The following is a 15,076-nucleotide window of genomic DNA, read 5'->3' on the forward strand; positions in this document are numbered from 1 at the left end:
GAATTTCAAAAAGTATACTATATTATACTATACTATACTATACTATACTAAAGGTATATCATCGATGGACTTTTGTGATGGCATGGTGCCTTACAGGGTAAAGCTGCTCTTACCTGCAGTGCTGGTATCCCATATAACCACTGATTCAACTCCTTTCAGTTCCAACTCCATGATAATGTGTTTGGCAAGACACTGGGGGACAGGGTGAGAGCTCCTGGCTCCTGACTTGGAATCAGTCCAGTTGCCGAAGAAATGAAATCAGCATATGAAACAGTTATGTTTACTCCCATGTTGATTACAACTAAATCCAGGTCAGCTAAGCTATGGAATAAATCTAAATGTCCAAAATAGATGTCCAGAGAAAGAAAATGTGGTGTCGGTACACAGTGTAATAATACTCAGCTGTAAAAAGAATGTAATTCCATCTTTTGCAGTTAACTGGAATTAACTGCTAACCATTTAACTTTAAAGCCAGAATAAGGCAATAATCAACCTGTTCAATGGTAGAGATGTATAGAACTGAATTTAGAGGCAAAATATAAGTGAGAAACATATAAGGAAGAGAGATTACATTGGAGCCTTTATATTATATGGCTATGACATAGTGAGTTAACAGAAACTATAAAGTTTATTAAGTCAGCTAATATATGGTTGGTACCTGGATTTCTCTGGTTCAAGTCAGGATGTGAAGGCAATATATTTTTTTGAATCTTATATTTGTCCCACTGGAGTTTGAGTAAAACATCAAATTCCACTATTCAGCATACATACTGCAAGAAAATAGACATTTATTTCTAGATTCACTTATTCTTTCATTCAAATAAAAATATTTATTTACCACTATCTATATATAATCACTCTAATATGCACTGAAAATATGGCAGCTAATAATAGTAGATTTAATTCTGGAGCTCATGAAATTTATTACTTAACAAGAGAGAAACCATTGTATGAAAATATAATTGCAATGAAATAGAATGCTAAGTATACAGTTGACTGTATGTCATAGTGATATAGCAATTCTGTGTGTGTGTAAATGTGGGAAACTTGAGAACACATGTAGATTCATTTAGAAAACATTTCCAGGTGCCTCAATTCTTACCTGAGTGTGATTTCTGTTATGACAAAAAAAAAAAAAAAAACAGTTGCCTTGCTATTTCTGTTAGTTATACTTGTTTTCACCACTTAATACTTATTTTGGTTATTTTTTCTAACTTTGAATAATCTCTTTTTTATGCTTTTTATGAAAGCTTGTATTATTTTTCAGAAAATTGTTCCATATTCCTCACATTATGGACTGATACATACTTTCCCTGTAAATTAATGTTGAGTTTCGTCCTAAGACTCATCGAATAGATGGAATATGTTCAAATGTCCACAAGAAGAGGTGTTCATTATTATTACCATTCGTTAGGAGATGAGTAGGCAGCAACTAGCTTACCAAGGATGAAGCATATGTGGGATAGAGCTGAATTAAACCTGAGGCCTGGAGCCAGCATCAATAGATTATGTACTTAAAGTGGCAATGCTACCCAACCCAACTTAGATCATTTGCACTACAGATAAACTCACGACATATAAATGTAAGCATTTGTTCTTATTTTTTTTAAATGTGCTTGTTTTTATTTGGAAGACAGATTTTTATGAAGGGTGAATGAGAGACACAGAGAGAGGCCTTCCGTTTACTGACTCATTTCTCAAATTGCTGCAATGAGCTAATCTGAAACTAAGAACCAGAAGTTAGAAGCTTCTCTCAGCTCTCCCACGTGGGTACAGGGGCCAAGGATTTGAGTCCTCCTCTGCTGCTTTCCCAGTCCATATGCAGAAATCTGGGTAGGAAGTGGAGCAGCTGGGAGCCAGTGCCCATGATGGATTCAGTGCTGTAGGTGGAGGATTAGTGTGCAATGCCACTGCACTAGCCCCTGTACTTATCCTTATAAATTCAAGACTTTTGAAATGTTTTATCACATCAAATTTTTCTGGTAATACTAGCAGAAGTCTTGTTACTTCCTATCTCCCTATGCTTATTTCACTCAGATATTTTTCAAAGCCCACTAGTAGATCAATTTCCTGCATGAAGTCATTTGTTACCAGAGTGATATTTGCCATACACAATATCTGCTATTAATTCTTGCTCATACTATATTTCCAAAATTTACAATTACATGTTGAATTTTAACATGACCTCTATTGCTTTTAAATTAATTTTCCACAACTGTGTGGCGGATCGTACTTTACAAATATGTTATGCTAATAGTTCCAATCACATGCCATGTTTGAGAATGTGTATGTATACTTTACTTTCAAACTAGACTATTTGATTCTGGGGCCTGGAATGGTGTTTGGACACCCTTACACAGCTGTGGTGTGAGTAAATCAATGCCTCACAATTAGATTATGTGGAAGTCTCAACAAATTGTGGAAATTTCATCAGCTGGCCTGTATCATGTGCCAGATACATGCATAATCTATATTCAATAGATTCCAACCTCAGGTTGTCAAGCCAGTGTCACTTATTTAGTCCTTTCAGAAGAAATAAACCACACTTCCTCTAAGTTCTTGATACCCAAGATCCCTGAGGATAAACAGTAATTGTCCTGAACTAAATTTTGGAGTGTTTTGTGACACAGCAGTATGAATTTGAACCATCTCAAGATACATGATGAGGTTTGGAGCGAAGAGTATTGGCATTGTGACTGGAACAGTGGCCCAGAAGACTGACATGCCACTTTAAACCCAGCACTGCTGTCAATACCTGGTTCCCCTAGGTCTGGACCTTCTTAGGGCCTCATCTGTGCAAGCTTCCTGCCCTGTAGGCTTAAACATGCTCTCCACCAATCCCTGTACTTTATGACCCCCAATACCTAACTCCACCAGTGCCCTGAGACATTTATGCCTGGTGTCTGCTTAAGCCACATCTGCCAATCCCTGACCCCAAGACCTCTGGCAATAAATGTGCCTTTCACTTTTGTTCTCTGTCTCTCTCAGTTCTCTCACCTCCTTTGTTCTCTCTCTTCAGCCCCAAGCCCATATGCACTCTGTTCCTGCTCCTGCTTTCCCTCTACCCTATAACTGCTATTCCTGGAATAATTCCTGGAATAAAGGCCCTCTCCTGTGACTCCTGGTGTCTGGCATCTTGGGTTTTCGGTGAAATAGCTAAACAAGGTCTGTTGGTCCTAAGTAATCTTTTAGAGAAAGAGAGGAAGGATAATTGCTGTGCCAACACACGAGCCCTTCTTTAAACACTAACAGAGTTCTGCACCTTCTTCTAATGCCTTCTAATTCAGAAGCTCACTTATTTAAATTTTACCCACAGTTGTCATATAGCAACAGTCTGTAGCAATTCTTAATTGGTCTTCTACCTTCTTGTTCCATGTTACTAATCAAATTACAGTAAATTTGTTAAGATTCAAGCCAAAGTTTAAAAGGAAAAGAAATTTCTCAAATTCCCAAATATCATTTGGTGCTCTCATTCTTCATTGTGCTTTGCTTTCTTTTGTCACTGGTTTTAAATATTCCTAAAACCTGTCTTACAATATTCCCTTTCTTGAGGGAAGGAAGATGAGTTCAAGAATTGTAGTCACCTCGATAAACGCATTAGTTAAACACTACTTATGAATTCTAATTTGATTATTATTTCCAAGAGTAGGAAGAGATAATTCATTAATTTCTAGTTGTAGAGCTCAAAAAATACTGGTTAATTAGATAGCCATCAATAATAAATTTATAAATGTGAACAATGGTAAGGACAAAAACCCTATATCTAGTATTGAGAACCTTCCATATCTTGGTCTCTTTTTAACTTCTTCATACATGCTTTCTTATCTGAGCTCTATTATGCCTGTGAAATGAATAAATGATCTTCTGGAGACCATATTTCTACTTGGGACATGAGAAAATTGAAAAATAGTGATTTATTCTAGGTTATACAGCTACGAACATATGATCCAAATAAGTCACTTCAACAACCTACGTTTTGTTGTGAGTGTGAGTCTGGGGAAGATTTAATTTTGTTCGCATTGTTGTTTGAAAGGTAGAAAAAGGATACCATGAGATAATGAGAGGGGCAGTAAGGCAGGAGGGCTAGGGGTAAGAGAAGGAGAGAAAAATATTTTCTATTCATTGATTCACCCCCTATTGCTTACAATGACTGGGCCTGAGATGACACCAAAACCCAAGAACTCAATCTAAGCCTGGATGCAGGAACCCAAGTATTTGAGCTGTCATCTGGTACCTCCCAGGAAGCGGACATTTAGATTGGAACTGGGACTGGAAATCAGGAATGCCAACGTGATATGAGAATATCACAAGTAATGTGATCATGGATATGCCAAATGACAGCCTGATTATTTAATCATTTTGTTCAAGAATTAATTATGTCTCCAATAAAATTGATTGTGACCAGATTTTTGTTCCTTTAGCAAACTAAATCTGGGAGTTACAAAATACTTTCTTTTAGGAAATACTGTAACATTTGAAAGCTCATATTTTAAAAGTTCTAAGGAAAAGAATTTATAGCGTTTCTTGAGATCATATGCAGAATTTTTTTCTAGACTGGACTAAACATGAAACCAATTTCTTTATTGGGGATTTATTTTCTGATTTATATTGGCTGATTATATCCTGATATTTTCACCTCGCAGGTGGTAATAACTTTGACCTATGGAAAGGATTTGAAGCTTAATCTTAATCTCAACATGGATTTAATATTTATTCATAGCACAGATGCAGTTGAGGGCATTTAGACAGAATAGTGAGCTGAATTATCTGTATGTACAAGATAACTATATCGGATATATTATCATTCACTCTATTGACGTATTTATCCCTGACTGAATTTCCAATATATTGAGCAGAGCTGCAAAAGAAAACATATTGGGGGATTAGGTATGCTGAGTAGTTGTCAACTTTGAATATCATTGCGTGCTGTAGTATGTTGACTGTTGGTTACAGAGGCTAATTTATGTTATGAGGTTACATTATTTACCCCCAAAACAAATTCAAAATTGTCACTGGATGCTAAATAACATCATAGTAGAGAGTTTAAGTGTCTTCAGGATTTTTTCTCCTTGAAGTGTTTATAAGGGGTTTTGTCTTTTTGGTCATTTGTATTTCTATAACTTATTTGTAAGGGCATATTTTGAGAAACTAACATTTAAATGGAGAATTACTAGTGGAAGTCTTTGATTGCAAATATCAATTCAAGGAACTATTAGTTATCTAAAGATATTACTATATATCTGCATACACATTAATTTTAGATTACATATAAAATACTGAAATTGAAAACTGAAAAATAATATTCACATATTTTTTCACTACGCAATCATATTATGTGTTTTGTACATGTATAAATTTCGGTGGACTGAAAATTTGGCATATATTTACTTCATTTTAGGAAATTTTTATTTCTTTATTTAAAAGGTATAACGAGAGAGACAGATAGAAAAGTCTTTGATATGTTGGTTACTCCCCTATTGCCTGATAAAATCAAGATTGGGCAAGGCGGAAGCTAGGAGACAGAAACTCAATCTATCTGCAAACTGGTTGCCAGGAACTCAAATACTTAGGTCATCATCCACTGTCTTCTAGGCACATTATTAGGATTCTGGATCAGATGTGATAAACAGTCAAAATGGTAACCAAGTATTCCGTTGTGTTAAAAGTAGGAGGCAGTGTTCTCAAGTTTTGAACTCACTGCTTCACCATGCATAGAACTATTTATTTCAATGTAAAGATCGAATCTAAGTCAGAATTCTAAAATTCAAAAACAGGGTGATAGTACTCCTTTAATGTCTGATTTCCTTTTGGTGCCGTGCTCATCATTTACCCGGCCTGTGTCCTTCTCTTCCCTCCCTTTCCAGAAACTAGAATCCATATACCTTCACACTTTTAGATTAATGCTTTCAGCTTCCACATATTTGATGTTTATCATTACATCTTACAGTTCCAATTACTGTTTCAGGAATTACATAATTTCATTCTTTCTACAAATGAATTATTACTAAAGAAAAAGTGGTACATACTTGTAATGGAAAATATTCCTCCTCTGTTCCCATGGTTTATAGAATTGATATTTTGCTAGAATTCAGACTTTGATTTCAAACTGGAGCAAATTATATGGAAATGATCACATCCCTTGATACACATTTGAAAATTCTCTTCCTTTTAATGGGGGAAGCTTCATTTCACTCAGAAATTTTGAACAGACAGTTCTGTCAAATTTGTTTCCTAACCTCTTCCAATTTTAATCCAACTTTATTTCTTAATGCTATCTAGACTATGATTTTCTGCCCATTTGCTTTATTCTTGTTCTTCTCTTCTCTGGCTCATAATTTCTCCTGTCCTTGTCATGTTTAAATTTCATCTACTTTTGAAAATGGTAATTAAAATCAAGAAAAGTATTTGCCGTATAACCAACTAAAAAAAGAAGAAAGTGGGTTTTTTTTCTACTATTGAGTGTGGGCCAAAAGCATGAGCATAAAGGACAACTGTAAAATCATTAGAAACAGATGGTAACAGGAAAGGAATCTGGGCAGTAAAAGAATTCTGAATCTTAGACTGGGGATATGTCTTTGAGCCTTTGGTGTTTATTGTTGCATTCACAATGGCGAATAAGAAAAATAATAATATAATTTAGTAGTTATAATTAATCATAAATTGAAGCACTTCAAAATTTATGAAAATTCAGTTAATACATTGTTAGGAACTCTTAGAAAATTTAGCATTGTCTACAGTGAACATGGAGTTATTGGCATAATTGATCCCTATTGTTATAGACCTAGGACATAATTTATATAACTACAATACTGCCAGTGGTGAGCCTACAAATTCTAGGTGTTTTGATAATCAAACTGAACATTAAGTTTTTATTGTTTCTGGAAGGCTGAAGATCTCAGAGTAGCGAGGCAGGAATCAGTTTTGTTCAACTGTGACAATCACAGTGTGATCCTCACGAGGATTCAGTCATTGAAGCAGTAAGTTAATCCAGCTGATATAAAGTTTCTCATTTGTTGTGTGGTGTGTGTAGTGATAATGAAGGTACATCAATATCCACCCTCTTGTGATAAAGAAGATAAGGTTTAGTTAGATAATCACCATTTGAGGATTTCACAAATGTGTGCAGTGTTGGGTGGGTAGACAATCAAACTTTTATATAAGGTAAAACAAATCTCAGCCAAGGTTATAAAATAAAAAATTAAAATTAATATCAACTTCAGCTTATTCAAATGCCACAAGAAGTCTAAGAATTATATGTGCATGTGGTTTGAGTTGGGTATTTTCCAGTCTTTATAATCTGGCTTTGTTTGTCCTTATCCTTCCAGAAATGCTATTTAGTCTACTTCTTTTCTTATGCCCATTGATACTTTTATTTCAATACTAAAAGACACCAAAATGGTAAATATTGCTTTGTGTCCACTGTTGGTATGTTTTCACTGTTTTAACACTATGTAATATTCCAAGAACAAATGTATCCCCTAATCCAGCTGATGTCCTGTGCGTAATAGATTATGATAGTTTCCAAATAGGGCTAGTTTATCCCAGCCAGCTTCTTCCTTATGCTTGGGTATGTCAAGCTGCCTCATTCTTAGTCATTGCCATACAGTCAGGCATCATAAGATTCTCCATTTAACTCTTTCTTGGTTTTAACTCTTTCTGGATTTAACTCTTTCCTGGTTTTATCCATGGGTGGAGAAATCCAGGTTCCTAAGCAATGTGCTAGCACCCACATAACTTTTCTTCCTCAAACTGTGTTTCCTATGGTAAAGAAAAGATGCAATTGGACAGGTATGTGGCCACCAATGGCAAAATGCTAAATCATATCCACATTCCATAGCCCATTGCAGATTAGTACATTATGGCCATACAATCAATGCACACCCTGAAGTTGCTTCTTAGGTCACTGAGGGGTACTTCCAACCTTAATCTGGTGTGATTAGCCCGGCAATAAATAAGCTCAAATAAGCTCAGCATTCGATTTTATTGGCCTGCACTGAGTTCTGAAGTAAATCCCTAAAATCACTTTCTTACCTTACTCGCCTGATTCAAAGTCATTCCTTGTTCTCTCTCTATATGTTTATAGCTGGGAAGGCATGCTATAGGCAGAACCTTGACCTCCTGGCAAAGAATGAGCTGATGTTCCAGATTACTGGGAACTGGACTATGAGAAGGAAATGTCTAGTGCCAGGTTTTAATGTGGAAGGCCTGATACTGGTGTATGTGATGATTATTATATGCCAATAATTTGATCAGTATAAAGTCACTAATCAAGGTAAAATTTACAATATGTAGTTTGAAAATATGCCATGGATTTTCATGCATTGCCAATGTTACTTTAGAAACTTTGGTAGTACTTCAAATTTTAATTAAAGTTCTGTGGATATGCAATAACCTTTAAGGTTATCTTAAATTTTTTTTTTTTTTTTTTTTTTTTTAGCAAAAACAGTTTTAATCCACTCCCTCATCATAGATTTAAATTCACCACTAACCATAACATTCAAGAAGTGAGAAGAAGGAAGAACATGGTTCTACCGGAGTGTAAACAAGGGCTAAAAGAGGCAATTGATCATAAGATTCCAATTGATCCTATACATTTCTTGAACTCTTTTTTTAGCTTCCACATATCAGACAAAACATGATGTTTGTTTCTTATGATATTTTCATTTTTTAGATGAATCTCAATATTGTCTTTCATAATGATCATACTAGTTTGCATTAACATCAAGAATGTATCAGGATATCGTTTTCTCCACATCTCTGCCAGCATGTGTTATTTTTAGATTTTTTTTGAATAGTAACCATTCTGATTGGAGTGAAAGGAAACCTCACTATGGTTTTTATTTGCATTTTCCTGGAGGCTAAGGATCCTGAGAATTTTTTAGCATGTTTGTTGGCTATTGGCATTTTATCCTTTGGAGAATATCTTTCCATGGACTTTTACTCATTTCTTGACTATTGAATTATTGTTGGTTTTTTTGAGCTCTTCATAGATCCTGAATGTTAATCCTGTTTCATTTGCATAGTTTGTACACATTTTGTCTCATTCTATTGTTTATCTCTTGAGTATGTTGAGTCTTTCCTTCATAGTGCAGAACCGTCTTAGCTGGATATAATCCCATTTATGTAGCTTTTCTTTTATCACCTTGATTCTTTCCAAGAAGTCTTTGCCTATGTCCATGACTTACCGAGTTTCCCCAAAGTTTTCCTATGGTAATTTGGTGATAGGAGGTCATAGAATTAGATCCTTGATCCATTTTGAATTATTTTTGCATGAGATATAAGAGGTTTTGTTTTGTACTTCTGCATGTGCAGACACAAGTTTCCCAGCTCCATTTGCTAGAGAGACTGCCCTTTGTGCAGGAACTGATGTTCTCCATTGGTCAAAGCTGAGTTCATTGTGAAAAGCTAAACATCATCATTTATTTTTAATTTCTGCTAGAATACCTTAATTGATAGAACATATTTTAATTCACAGATAAATTTTAAGTTTGAACTATTGCTAAGAACAGAAATTCTAAACAACCTGCCATAAAATTTATTTTCTTCTCATAGATTATAAGATGTAGTCTGTGTGTCAATTAAGTACAATATTTAGATCTTTGAAAAGAACACATATAAAAATTTTATGTAAGACTTACTATTTAATTGACTTTCATGGTGAATTCTTAATAGCTCTTTCAGATGATGAGACAGTATGTAACAGAAAATGGATTTTTAGCCTGAGCTGTGACCAATTATTCTAGCTCTAAAATATTCAGTTTTTCTGTTTAATTGACTTGCCTGGAGCATATCAACTTGTCAGGATCAATGCAATGGAATGCCTATCCAAATTTTCTAAACCACAGCAGCCTAATCAGAATTTGTACCTACATAAACCCAACAGGGAGAAACATCATATCTAGTTCCTATTTTGTGTTTCTAACATTTGAAACTAAGAACAATCTCTAATGTACACTTTGTCCATAAACATCTGCAAAAAATATAGGTAGTTTAGGGCCAATTATTCTCTATTCTTAGTGTTCTCTCCCCCCCCCCAAATGTGTTTGGTGATTTATTGTGTTTAAATTTGGGCCTTTACTATTCCTTAAGCCACTTAGAGTTTCACATAAGGAGAAATGGCTTGCCTCTGGTTCAAAGGATATTACATTTCATCAAGTGTTTGATCAAGGCCAAACCAGGAGAATGAGCTTACAGACTGTCAAATGCACTAGAGATACACAGGGAAACCCATAATACATCATTTTTTCACTACCAGATTTTGCTTTTTTTATTTTTGTTTGTTTCAAAGCATTTTTAGAGAACTTCTGTTTTCACAACAAAGTTGAAAGACTATACAGAAATTTCCCCTTTATCTTCTGCACTTACAGTGTCTGGCATCCCTGATTATCTTCATCCCCATGAAAGTGGTACATCTGTTAATCAAGGATAAACTACATTGATACATCATCACCCCAAACCCACATTTGATTTTAGAAATCTCTTCAAGTGTTGTATATTTTATGGATTTGGATGAAAGTATAATGACATACAACAATTATACCATCATATGAAATATTTCCAACATGCTGTAAATCCTTTGTGTTTCAAATATTTATCTCTCCTGAGTATGCCTGACAACTATTGATCTTTTTCATTATCTTTACAATTTCTTTTTTTTCTGGAAAAATACAATGTTTCAGTCATGCACTATAGGTTCTTTTCAGATTGGTTCCTTTCATATGGTAATGTGTATTAAAGCTTCCCGTATATCTTTTCATGGACTTGTAGCTTATCTTTTTGAGTTAGGAATAACATTAAATCTTCTGGGGTACTAATTTTTTAAAAGATACATTTTATTTTTATTTTAACAGAAGAATTACAGAGAGAAACAGAGAGACTATTCTATCCCCTGGTTTACTTCCCAAAAGGCTGTGATGGATGGACCCGAGTCCATCCAAAGTGAGGAGTTGGGAGCCTTTCTTCCAGGTCTCCCAAATAGACGGAGCAGCCCAAGGATTTGAGCCATTGTTCACTGCTCTCCCATGCTATATGCAGGGAGCTGCATTGGAAGTGGAGCAACCTGGACATGAACAAGTGTCCATATTGAAAACCTGTGCCACAGGTAGAAGTTTAGTCTACCATGCCACAGTGTAGGTAGGCCCCTGGAGATATTTGTCCATTCATGCACTGTAGAATATCTTGCTTTTTCTCAAGTTTTGACAATTATGAATAAATATTCTGTAAACATTGGTGTAAAGGTATTTGTTTAGACAAACTGTTTTCTCTTTTGGTTAGGTGGGAAGGAGTGTGGTTGCTGGATTATTTGGTTAAACATTCCTTGTTCATCATTGATTTAAGAAATATCAAATTTTCTTTAAAGTAAAAGCAGAAGATTGAAGTACCTTGAGCTCCATAAGGACAGTGCTGGGGCAATTGAGAGCTGGATGGCACTGGGCTACTCTGTGCCTCATGGAAGAAAAATAACTAACCATGGGAAAGAAGATCCTAATAAGCCGAGAGACAGAGTGTCATCATGTGCATTCTTTGTGCTAACTTGCTGGGAAGAGCACAAGAAGCAACACCCAGCTTCTCAGAGTCTTCTAAGTGCTCAGAGAGGTGGAAGACCATGTCTGCTAAGGAGAAGGGAAAATTAGAAGACATGGCAAAGGCAGACAAGTTTCATTATGAAAGAGAAATGAAAATCTATATCCCTTCTAGAGGGGAGACAAAAAAGAAGTTCAAGGATCTTAATGCATCCAAAAGGCCTCCTTCAGCCCTTTTCTTGTTCTTTTCTGAGTATCGTCCAAAAATCAAAGGCGAACATCCTGGCCTCTTCATTGGTGATGTTGCAAAGAAACTGGGAGCGATATGGAATAACGCTGCTGCCGATGACAAATGGCCTTACGAAAAGAAGGCTGCCGAGCTGAAGGAAAAATACTAAAAGGGTATTGTTGCATACCGACCTAAAGGAAAACTTGATCCAGCCAAAAAGGGAATTGTCAAGGCTGAAAAGAGCAAGAAAAAGGAGAAAGAAAAGGAGGAAAATGAAGAGAATGAAGAGGATGAAGAGGATGAAGATTATGATGATGAATAAGTTGGTTCTAGCACATTTTTTTCTAGTCCATAATGCATTTAACCCCTTCCCCCGTACACAACTCATTCCTTTTGAAGAAAAAGAAATTGAAATGTAAGGCTGTGCAAGATTTGTTTTTAAACTGTACAGCATCTCTTTTGTATAGTTAAAAAACTACAGAATGTGTCTTTAGATAGCCTTGTCTTGGTGGTATTTTCCATAGCCACTAACCTTGCTGGGTACAGTGTGGGGGCTATAAATTGGCATGGAAATTTAAAGCAGGTTCTTGTTGATGCACAGCACAAATTAGTTCTATATGGGGACTTTAGCTTTTCATCTTCAGTTGTCTGTGATGCAGATAATATGAAATAGTTGTTATTCTGTAAACTGAATATCACTCCATAAGTGCAAAAAAAAGAAAAAAGTTGCTACTGTTTTGTTGACATTCTGAATGCTTCTAAGTAAATGTGATTTTGTATTAGTAAAATAAAAAAGTAAAAACTGAAAACACCAGTTCGTTTTGGCTTTAAATTATACTCTTGGATATAATAATTTAGGATTTTAAGAGTTTTTGAAATAAAATCAAATTATTTAGCAAAATGAATTTTAAAATGAAGATTTTCAATAGAAAAAATATTTTTAGAAAAGTTAGTTGCTATCCTCATCCTCAGGCATACCTGCTTTGAATTTGTAAAAGTTCCTTAGAAGTTCAAGCTGATGCACTTGTGTAATTACATCTGCTGACTGCAGCCAAATAATGCAGGCAGAATTTGTTACTCCAAAAATTTATTTTTCTATATGTACAATTTTAATAAATCCCTTATTGAGCATCCACATTTATGTTTCGTTTACTCTGTTACCCCTCCTAGGGCTAAGCTATGATTCGCTCCAGAATTGTTTGGCACTCTCTGAGGTTTTCATCTTATTTCTTTCATCCACTGTTGCTCTTCCAAAGATTTCTCTCGTTTATTAATGAATCTAGAGATGGCGTTTTAAGACAATTTATTCCCATTTTTGTATTTCCATAATCTTATTTTTGTGGATTCAGAATGTTTGTAAGATAACCTTTAAAGCGGGGCAGTAGTTCTTATAGAAGGCATCTATCTCCATGCTCTGCCATTTTCTGTGACGTTCCCTTTTCTACCTGCATAATGACTACTATACTTCTATTCTTTTCCCAATTTGAGGTGAAAGTGGGGGGGGGGGGAAGGAAAGTAGTTTCTGTGGTATTTGTGTACTTTTATCAGGAAATTAATAGGCCTGCAACTACAATTCTTCCTTGCGCCAAACTATCAAATAGAACCTTCTGCATTTGAAAAATAGCTATGACATGGGGGTTAGCTCTTATATCATTTTGTGGCAAGGATTGACAAAAATGAAAAGTTTCCATAATATTTTTTAATCAACTCACTCTATATTTCCAGTCAAATTAATCTGAGCAGAAATGAGCCCTGAAAACAAGATGTTCATTGACTTATGATTCATTGTCACAAATGACATTTATTTTCATAATGTTAAATGGACCCGTATTCTTAGCAGGTCAAATGATCACACACAGAGTACCTTGTGACATTTTAAACAGTCACAGATAAATTAAAAAAAAATCCTTTTTATAAGTAGAAACAACATGGACCATCATGAATCATATATTAATACACAATTTCAGCAATTTGTTCCTCTCTAAAGTTATGACTCATCATTAAGGCTAGAGAACATTTCTATCTATTAAGGTAAATTGAGTTTTATAAGGAATTGCATAAAAAGCTCATACATGAATATATTTTAAAGAATAGTTATGAGGATATTCTAATATGGAATAATAAAAATGGAAATTTGAGAAGATATTCAAAGCGGTTTACTTTAGGACAGGCAGGGTTCTTGAAACAGTAACATCTTTAGCAGTATAGAAATGACCTCTGCTGTTCTTTAATTTATGGTTTAGGAGAGCAGCACTGTTTTAGGAATTTTTGTTTGAAAATTTTTTCTTGGTATCATTTTTTAACAGATTTATCTATTTGTTTACTTGTTTACTTACAAGGCCAAGTTAGAGATAGAAGCAAGAGTGAGGTTGTCCATCTGCTAGTGCACTCCTCAAATGGTCAATATAGCTGAGGCTGGGCCAAGTGGAAACCAGAAGCCAGGCATTTCTTCCATGTATCCAAACATGGGTAGCAAGAGCCCCAAATACTTGGACCATTTTCTGTTGCTTTCCAAGGTGCACTGAAAGGGTCTAATTTATAAGCCCCTGAGATTATATTGCATCATTCGACATTATAAAACCCTATTCTCTAATATTCTCTTTCCCATGATTTTACTTGTTGTCGCTGTCCCACAGCAATGGACTTGGTGCACGGAGCTAATAATAACACATGTGGACTCTGACTGGATGGTTAAAGCCGAAGTTTATTAGTGGCATCAAACTTTATACACTGAGGGTCATGTGGGATAAGGGAGGAAGTATTGAGATCATCAACAAAACCCATCAACAGTTTCTATGCTTTTGTTTGGAACTCCTTTTGTCTTGTATATTCCACCAAGTGTTCTCATTCACATGCTGTCCATTCAACTGTTCTCATACAAATGATATTCAATCAGGTATACAAAAGGTATCCATTCGGTTGTTCTCATACAAATATTGTCCAATCAACTGTAATCCTGTGCTTGCTGACCTTCTAGGGTCACAATGTCCTCCTACAACTTATGATGACCAAGTCCTGCCCTCAAAGGTTGCAATGTCCACAGCTGTCAGAGTGCAGCTCTTGGGGTGCTTTTACTTTTTTCCTACGTATCTCCCCGGTTGAGTTACGCAGAATTGTCTTGTGAACAAGAAATACAACGTGCTTTCCCTTAAAAGGTTTCTCCAATTCACTAGCCAAACTTGCATTTTCTGGACAGCTTTTAGTTGAAATAGATGATGATAGCTTTCTGGCTACCATCAACTTTTATCTTTTTGGTAGCTTGGATGTTCAGCTCCCTTAGCTGAGCCTTTGACCCTTGAGTTCATCTGTAGTTCCAGGAGGTGCC

The 15,076-nt window shown here is 35.5% G+C and overlaps 1 pseudogene; it reads left to right on the forward strand.

The window, feature by feature from the left end:
- The first annotated feature begins 11,423 nt into the window (after positions 1 to 11,423).
- On the forward strand, positions 11,424 to 12,250 carry LOC121147488 (annotated as a pseudogene).
- The last annotated feature ends 2,826 nt before the right edge of the window (positions 12,251 to 15,076 follow it).

Source organism: Ochotona curzoniae, unplaced genomic scaffold (genome assembly GCF_017591425.1).
Source record: "Ochotona curzoniae isolate NIBS_2020 unplaced genomic scaffold, NIBS_Ocur_1.0 scaffold_4506, whole genome shotgun sequence".
Taxonomy (NCBI): domain Eukaryota; kingdom Metazoa; phylum Chordata; class Mammalia; order Lagomorpha; family Ochotonidae; genus Ochotona; species Ochotona curzoniae.